The 7,922-nt window shown below is 42.4% G+C and overlaps 1 long non-coding RNA gene across 1 annotated transcript; it reads left to right on the forward strand.

Moving 5' to 3' along the window:
* The first annotated feature begins 6 nt into the window (after window positions 1–6).
* On the forward strand, window positions 7–7,408 carry LOC125918370 (uncharacterized). Its single transcript, XR_007456428.1, has 3 exons — window positions 7–1,256; window positions 1,833–1,982; window positions 4,158–7,408. It is a non-coding gene; the product is annotated as an uncharacterized LOC125918370 (long non-coding RNA).
* Window positions 7,409–7,922: the final 514 nt, after the last annotated feature.

A 7,922-nucleotide genomic window follows, 5' to 3' on the forward strand; every position in this document is an offset into this window, starting at 1 on the left:
ACACACACACACACACACACACACACAGAATCTGAAGCAGGCTCCAGACTCTGAGGTGTCAGCACAGAGACGGATGTGGGGTTCGAACTCATGAACCATGAGATCATGACCTGAGCTGAAATGCTTAACCTACTGAGCCACTCAGGTGCCCCCCGGTACCCCGCCCCACTTGTGACTTTCATCTGATAGGATGAGAGGGAAAAAAACAGTTATCTTCTCATGGGGTGTGCAGTGTCTGGTCTTGGAGTTGCCTGTGAGCCCCTCCCTCGAGGGCAGGAATTGAGTCATTTAAGTATATGTTGGAAGGGCCCTTTCCATCACAGTTAGCTGGGGGCTGGGTGGGAGTGTAGTAGGTGCAATTATGTTTTGCTCTTTTTTTCTGGGTAATTTGTTAGGAGCTGTGGAGAAAGTCTGGGTGAAAGGGATGGGCTTGATTTGGTGACACGATGTTTGAGTCATTCCTGGCTTTCAATTATTCACGCCACCCAGGTCTCTCTTGGCCAGCGGATAACAAGGATTTAGTTCATGATGAGCAGCTGTCTGCGAGGTGGGTGAGTCAGGCAGGGGACAGGAGGGGAGCTTCAAAAGAATGGAAATGGAATTTGCTTTGTTTTCAGCATTATTTGGTGATTGTCTTTGTCTCATTGCCAATTTGGAAATGTAACTGACACTCCAGGTCCTGAATGGATGTACTTAACATCCTCATCTCCCTGTAAGATCTCATTACCTGTATGACTAATGCTTCTTTACCTGGCCAAACGCGAAATTATTTAAGACATCTCATTTACTTTCTGTTCTCTGTGCTGTTTCACTGGGTTCCCTACCATGTTTTCTGAGGAACCCAGATCTGGCTGACTCTGGACATGTGAAAGCTAATCAGCAGACATGCCTGTATTCCTTTCTTCGCGCCTTCCTTCTGCTTTTCGCCTTTTACTTCTTTTCTTCCTTCTGTAGTGACTTTTGCTAAGTCTGGGAGCAGAGAGACTGAAGTTGGCAGGTTAGTGGACAACAAACAGGAACTTGGTCTCACGAGTTGAGAAGCACATGGTATTATGAAGTCACAGAGGTGGAAGGGAGATTTGGGCCTGGATTCTACTTCCTCCCCGGTGCCGGTGCTGGGAGCCCTGTGCCCCATCATCATTGGGGATGGGGGTGTTCATGATCTCCTGAGGCCACTGTTTCATGGAGGACAAGCCCACCTTAGAATGAGTGGAGAGAAAGAGTTTTCTCCTTGCACTAGCCCCTCTTTGCTTCTGGTCTGTTTCCATGACACCCAGAGCCAATCTCAGTGGAGAGTAGATTTCAGATTCTAAATCCAGCCCAGGGAGGCCATGAGCTGGGTGGTGGTTAAAGGAAGCAATGTTGTGGAGGGGTAGAATGCCCATAACGGTGTTGCTCCTGTGCAGGCCACTTTCTTTTTCTCTTAATGACTTGCTGGTGTCCTTCACCTGGGGTAGTGAGAGTTTTCCTTGTCCTATTCCCCGAAGTTTGGAAGGTGGCCCATTTTGGCCGTTGGTTCTGATAGTTTGAACCTCCAGGATGTGTCTGGTCTTGTTAGACGCTGCGGGTGGAGGTTTTGGCTGTCCCCGAGCCATCACGTCACCTCTTTGTCAATGGTGCATGCACTGTGTTCCAAACTTCAGCTTCCTTCATAGTTTAGTGCTGGTCTTGGCTGGGAGCAGATGTGAATCAGGGGCCATGCCAAGAATCCAGATGTAGAGTGTGGATCCTTTGTTAAGAAGCTGGAGGCGGACTCTGCTTTCTAGGTGTCGGCTCTTCCCAAAGGGCAGAGAGCAGATAGTGATCTGGGGCCTCTTTTTGTACCATTTAAGGACGGCTGCTCCCTAGAATCAAGGCTTGTCCCTCCCAACTGCTCATCTTATGCCTCTTCTCTGGGCTTCCATATACTACTTGTGTCATTTCCCCTGGTCCGTGGAACAGAAGGAAACCAGAAAAGGAAGGAGAACATGCAAGAGGAGAAGGTGAGGGAGAGTAGGGGGGAGAAGGAGATGTTCACACCAAGAAAAATATAATTTCTTTTCTGGGAGCTAGAGGTTGGGTAAATATATAATTGGGTGGATTTTGTTTTTAGTTCCTGCACCTTTGTCTTAACGAATAAGTCATGACAAGTGACCTCACCCCCAAAGAGAGAAGTGTTATATAAAGACCGGTAGAAAGAGTGTTTTCACTGTGGGGAGATTTTGGCTTTTCCAGTGAAAAGCATTGTCTGGTTAACTGATAGCATGGGGCCTCGGGTGGCCTGTGGCCCAGATCCTGGGAGTCACGGGGCTCCGTGGGGGTCTTTTCTATGTACACGTTACACAGGAGCAGAGTTCTGCCCCTCTTCAGGAGCAGTGGCTGCATTGATTTATTTTCCCTTCATGTGACTTTGGAGTATAGACCCTTTATAGCTCTGGAAGGGGAAAAAGTGGGCGTCTAATGATGATCAAGTGGAAAACTCAGAGAAAGGACTCTCAGGCTTGGAGGAAGGTTTGGAAGATGACAGGGTTTATCCAAGTGCTGGGAGTTTCGTGACCAGTATTAGCTGGCTACAGCGTTGTATACATTTTTTTTTTCTTTTCTTTTTGCATCTGGGAGCATTTTCCTCATAGTGTTTAAAGGAATTGTTTTAGCTACCCATGCATTATGGCCTTTCGTCCTGTGGATTGTGTCAGCCACAACTGATCAGGTGTAAGATTCTCAACGGGCATAGGAATGGTGTCTTTAGCTGAACCTACAAGAGAAGTCAGTGGTTTGCCTCAGTATTAAAAATGGCATCCTTTCCTTAAGCTCGGGTGCAACCCTATTTTCCTTGTAAGATTTCTTTGTTTTTTTTAACTAATATACTATTAGTTTCAGATATACAACATAATAATTTGATTTTTGTATATATTGTGAAACAATCACAATAAGCCTAGTTAATGTCTGTCACCTTACAGAGTTAGAGATTACTTTCTCTTGTTCTGAGACCTTTTAAGATCTACTCTTTTAACAACTTTTGAATATGCAATACAGTATTATTGATTATAGTTGCTTTGCTACACATTATCCCCCCATGACTTATTGATGTTATGAGTGGAAGTTTGTATCTTTTGATTCCCTTTACATCATTTCAGACACCCTGCATTCCCAGCCCTTGGCAACCACCAGTCTGTTCTCTATATCTTTGAGCTTGGTTTTCTTTCTTTTTTTTTTCCCCTTTCTTTTTGGTTTCCACATATAAGTGACATCATATGGTATTTCTTTTTCTCTGTCTGACTTATTTTACTTAGCATAGTACCCTCAATAACATCCATGTTATGGCAGATGGCAAGATTTCATTCTTTTTTTTATGACTAAATGATACTCCATTGTCTGTGTGTTTTCTTTCTTTCTTTCTTTCTTTCTTTCTCTCTCTCTCTCTCTCTCTCTGTCTCTCTCTGTCTCTCTCTGTCTAAAATCACATTTTCTTTATCCGTTCCTCCATTGATGGACACTTAGGTTGTTTCTATATATTGTGTCTTATAATTAATACTGCAATGAATATGGGGGTGCAGATATCTTTTTGAGTTAGTGTTTTTGGTTTCTTTGGAGAAATTCCCCAAAGTCGAAATGCTGCATCATGTAAAATGTAAAAATAGTAGCTCTATTTTTAATTTTTTGAGGACTCTCCATACTGTCCCCACAGCGGCTGCACCAGTTTACATTCTTACCAACAGTGCACGAGGACTCCCTTTTCTCCACATTCTCACCAGCATTTTTTATTTCTTGTCCTTTTGATAATAGCCATTCTGACAGGTATGAGGTGGTATCCCATTGTGGCTTTGATTTGTATTTCCCTGATGATGAGTGATGTTGAGCATCTTTTCATGTACCTGTTGGCCATCTGGATGCCTTCTTTGGAGAAGTGTCTATTCAGATCTCCTGCCCATTTTTTAAATTGCATTGTTTTTGTTTTCTTTTGTTATTGGGTTATATAAGTTCTTTATGTACTTTGGATATTAACTTCTTATAAAATACGTGATTTGCAAATATTTTCTCCCATTCAGCAGATTGCCTTTTCATTTTGTTGATAGTTTCCTTTGTTGTGCAAAGGTTTTTTTTTTTTTTTTTTTTTTAGCTTGGTGTAGTTCCACTTGTTTATTGTTTATTTTTGTTTTTGTCGCCTTTGTTTTTAGTGTCAAATCTGATACATCACGACCAGGACCGATTTCAAGGAGCTGACTGCCTGGGTTTTATGGTTTCAAGTCTTATATTCAAGTCTTTTATCCATCCATAAGATTCCTTTTTTAACTTCAGTGTTTTATACTTTTGTCCTTAATCCTAAAGGCAATGTATGTTCATTGTAGAAATGCACAGAAAGGCATTAGGAAAAAGAAAAAAAAAAAAAAAAAAAAAAAAAAGGAGACCTCACACCTACTAGGATGCCTACTATAAAAAAAATAACAGAAAATAACAAGCGTTGGCTAAGCTTTGAAGATTTGGAATCCTTGTACACTGTTGATGGAAATATAAAATGATGCAGTCACTGTGGAAAAAAGTATTTGTGGTTCCTCAAAAAAAAAAAATTAAAAATTGGATTGCCATATGATTCAGTAATTCCACTTCTGGAGACCCATGTTCCTAGCAGCATAAAAGCCAAAAGGTGGAAGCCGCCCAAATGTTGATTGACAGATGAGTGAGTGAACACAATGTGGTCTGTACATGCAGCAGAGAACCACGCAGCCTTATAAAGGAAGGAAATTCTAAAGCATGCTACAACATGGATGAGCCTTGAGGATGTTACGCTAAGTGAAAGGGGCCAGACACAAAAGGACATATACCGTATGATTCTACTTTATGAAGTACCCAGAATAGTCAAAGTCATAAAGACAGAAGTAGAATGGTGGTTACCAGAGGCTTTAGGAAGGAGGGCAGTGTGGGCAATGGGGCGTTGTTTAATGGGTACCAAGTTTCAGTTTTGCAAGATGAAAGCATTCTGTACAACAGTGTGAATGTACTTAATACTACTGACCTGTACACTTAAAAATGGTTAAGATGGTTAAGTTCTATGTTAGGACTATTTTACCATACAGGAAAAAAAAGAAAACAAAAGGAAAAAGAAATTGTTCCAAATCCTCCCTCCTGGAGATGACCCCCATTATCTTCAGGTACATTTTCCTCCCAGACACATTCTCCACCGTGGTGCTTGTGTTTGTCATTGGGGCAGCTAGTAATTTTCCTCTAAGGGTTGGTAAGTGGGAGTCCCCTGAGAAGTGCCCAGCCTGGCCTTTTTTGCTTGAGGTGCTGTCCACACTGACAGCAGAGCAGACAGGACAACTGTCCCTCTGCTGGCGGAGTCTGATTTGATGGTATCTGTTCTGAGTGTGAAGTTTTTTTTATTAAAAAATTTTTTTTAATGTTTATTTATTTTTGAGAGCCAGAGAGAGACAGAGCAGGAGCGGAGCAGGGTCAGAGAGAGAAGGAGACACAGAATCCAAAACAAGCTCCGGGCTCTGAGCTGTCAGCACAGAGCCTGATGTGGGGCTCGAACCCAGAACCATGAGATCACGACTTGAGCCGAAGTCAGATGCTCAACCGACTGAGCCACCCAGGCGCCTCTGGAGTTTTGATTTTAACACACGAGTGGCTCTGGTGTCTTAGGCAAGTCATTGTCCCTGGGCCTCAGTTTTCACTGTGTAACATGTTCTCAGGTTCAGTGATTTCAAGAACTAGCCATTTCTACAGTCAGATTCTTTATCATTTGTGCCTGATAAAGAACCCAGTGGTAAATCATTCAAGGTAAATGGGCAGTTCTGGTTCTATTATAAATCACAAGATTGAAATCTGACTGATGTGTTCCCGAAACATCAATGTTGACTTCGATGAGATGGCATATTTGAGAATTACAATCTGAGGACAGAGGCCCTTTTGGAAATATCATCAAACTTGTCATTAAAAAAAAAGTCTCAGAAGTAGTATTTTGTGACTCTGCTATTACTTCGAAGGAAATAGCCACATCACTTATTGAGGTTTTAGTTTTAATTTTGGGGGTGGAGGCCAGGTTGAAAACATCTTAGATTATAGACTGTAAGTAGTGTGCCATGATAGGCTGGCTTGGTTGAGGTTAGGCATAAAAAGAAACATCTCATTAAAGAGGAGGTCACACAAATCAACCTACTTTGATGCTTTTCTTTGACTTGCCCCAGAAGGCAACCCTAGGGTGAGAATGTTCATCTGGGCTCTGTTCCATGGAGCATTTCAGCCACGAGAAGTGGGAGGAGATGCCCAGAGCTTCTGTGGCAAAGGAGCGAGTGTCTGAAAGGATGATCCCCACATCCCAATGATTTCTGAAATAAAATCCTCCCCACCCCCAAATCGTAAACAACCAGCACATCAGAACGTACTGAATAGTCTTAGGTTACATAACATCAATTAGATCATGCTACAGGGGCCATGTATTACATTTTAACTCGTCACAGATACATTACGTTAGCACTTCACAGATCCACAGGGTCCCAGGCAGCTTTGGGGTATTGAGTGAATTGGTGATTGTGTAGGACTTGACGAAGCCCAGACAAAAACACTTCTTTAGATTTTTCCGTATTGTCGTTACACTCTTATTAGGGGGTGCAGACATCCTGCAAATATTTCTTACAGAATAAGCTAAAAATTTAGACAGTGGTTATTGTATCGGTTGTACTGAATGGTTGATTTATGGCCGTGAACCAGATACGACAGATTTTTAAAACTCCGGGAACCTTTACATTTTCCAGTGACAGGCAGTGCAAGCACTATATTTTTAATTGGTCCCTTCTTTTAAGTCAGGAGGTGAAATGTTATCATGCAAATCTCTCCTGAGTTGCATGGAAACTAATAAAATCACAAAGGTTTCTATTTGTACGCTATGAACACAGACTGTAATGAAGCCGAAACAGCGATCTCTAGGGGATGATGCTATTTAAATGCTAGGCAGGGCTTTGAAACGATTCTAATGGTGAAGAGAGAAACCAGCAAGGGAGTGGGTCCCGTTCTTTCCTCCCTACCTCTCAGTGCCTGTTCACCCACGCTCCTCTTTACTTCCTGACCTCAGAAAGAATTAACTTAGAACAAAGGCCTCTAATCTCTAGTACATCCTGTCTGTTACCTGTTGTAGCAAACAGCAGTGAATTCTCAGACATTCTCTCTTAGCCACTTTCTCTTCCTCCTTAGTCATTGCATTGATCCTACACGTAGTGGTGCTTTTGTTTTGGTAAGTCTATGTGAACTGGAGTAATTGACTTCTTAGGGGAAAAAAAGGTAACAAACTTTTTTTTTTTTTTGAGTAGTTACTATGCATCAAGCACTGTCTTAAGCTCCTTATGTTTATTATGTTATTTAACTTTGAAAACACTCCTATGGGGGCACTCAGTTGGTTGAATGCCCGACTCTTGAATTCTGGTCACGTCATGGTCTCATGGTTTGTGAGATCGAGTCCTGTTGTGGGGCTCTGCACTGAGCATGGAGCCTACTTGGGATTCTCTCTCTTTCTCTCTCTCTCTCTCTCTCTCTTTCTCTCTCTCTCTTTCTCTCTCTCTCTCTCCCCCTCTCCCTCTCCCTCTCCCTCTCCCTCTCCCTCTCCCTCTCCCTCTCCCTCTCCCTCTCCCTCTCCTTCTGCTCCTCCCTGCCTCATGCTCTTGTGCTGATTCTCTCTCAAAATAAATAAACTTAAAAAAACAGTCGTATGGAGTAAGCACGTTTATAATCCCCGTTTTGTACATCAGAACAGTGAAGCATAGAGAATATGTGTGAATTTGGATAATAGATTTTGAGTCCTTACTATGTGTCTGATGGTTTCTAAGCCCTGCGTGCGTTATCTTATTTTAATCCTCACAACACCCCAGTGAAGTAGGTGGTGTTATCAGATTAGGAAACTGAGGCATGGAAAGTAGAGTAATTTTCCCGGGGTCACACAGTAGTGAGGG

Source organism: Panthera uncia, unplaced genomic scaffold (genome assembly GCF_023721935.1).
Source record: "Panthera uncia isolate 11264 unplaced genomic scaffold, Puncia_PCG_1.0 HiC_scaffold_714, whole genome shotgun sequence".
Lineage (NCBI taxonomy): Eukaryota > Metazoa > Chordata > Mammalia > Carnivora > Felidae > Panthera > Panthera uncia.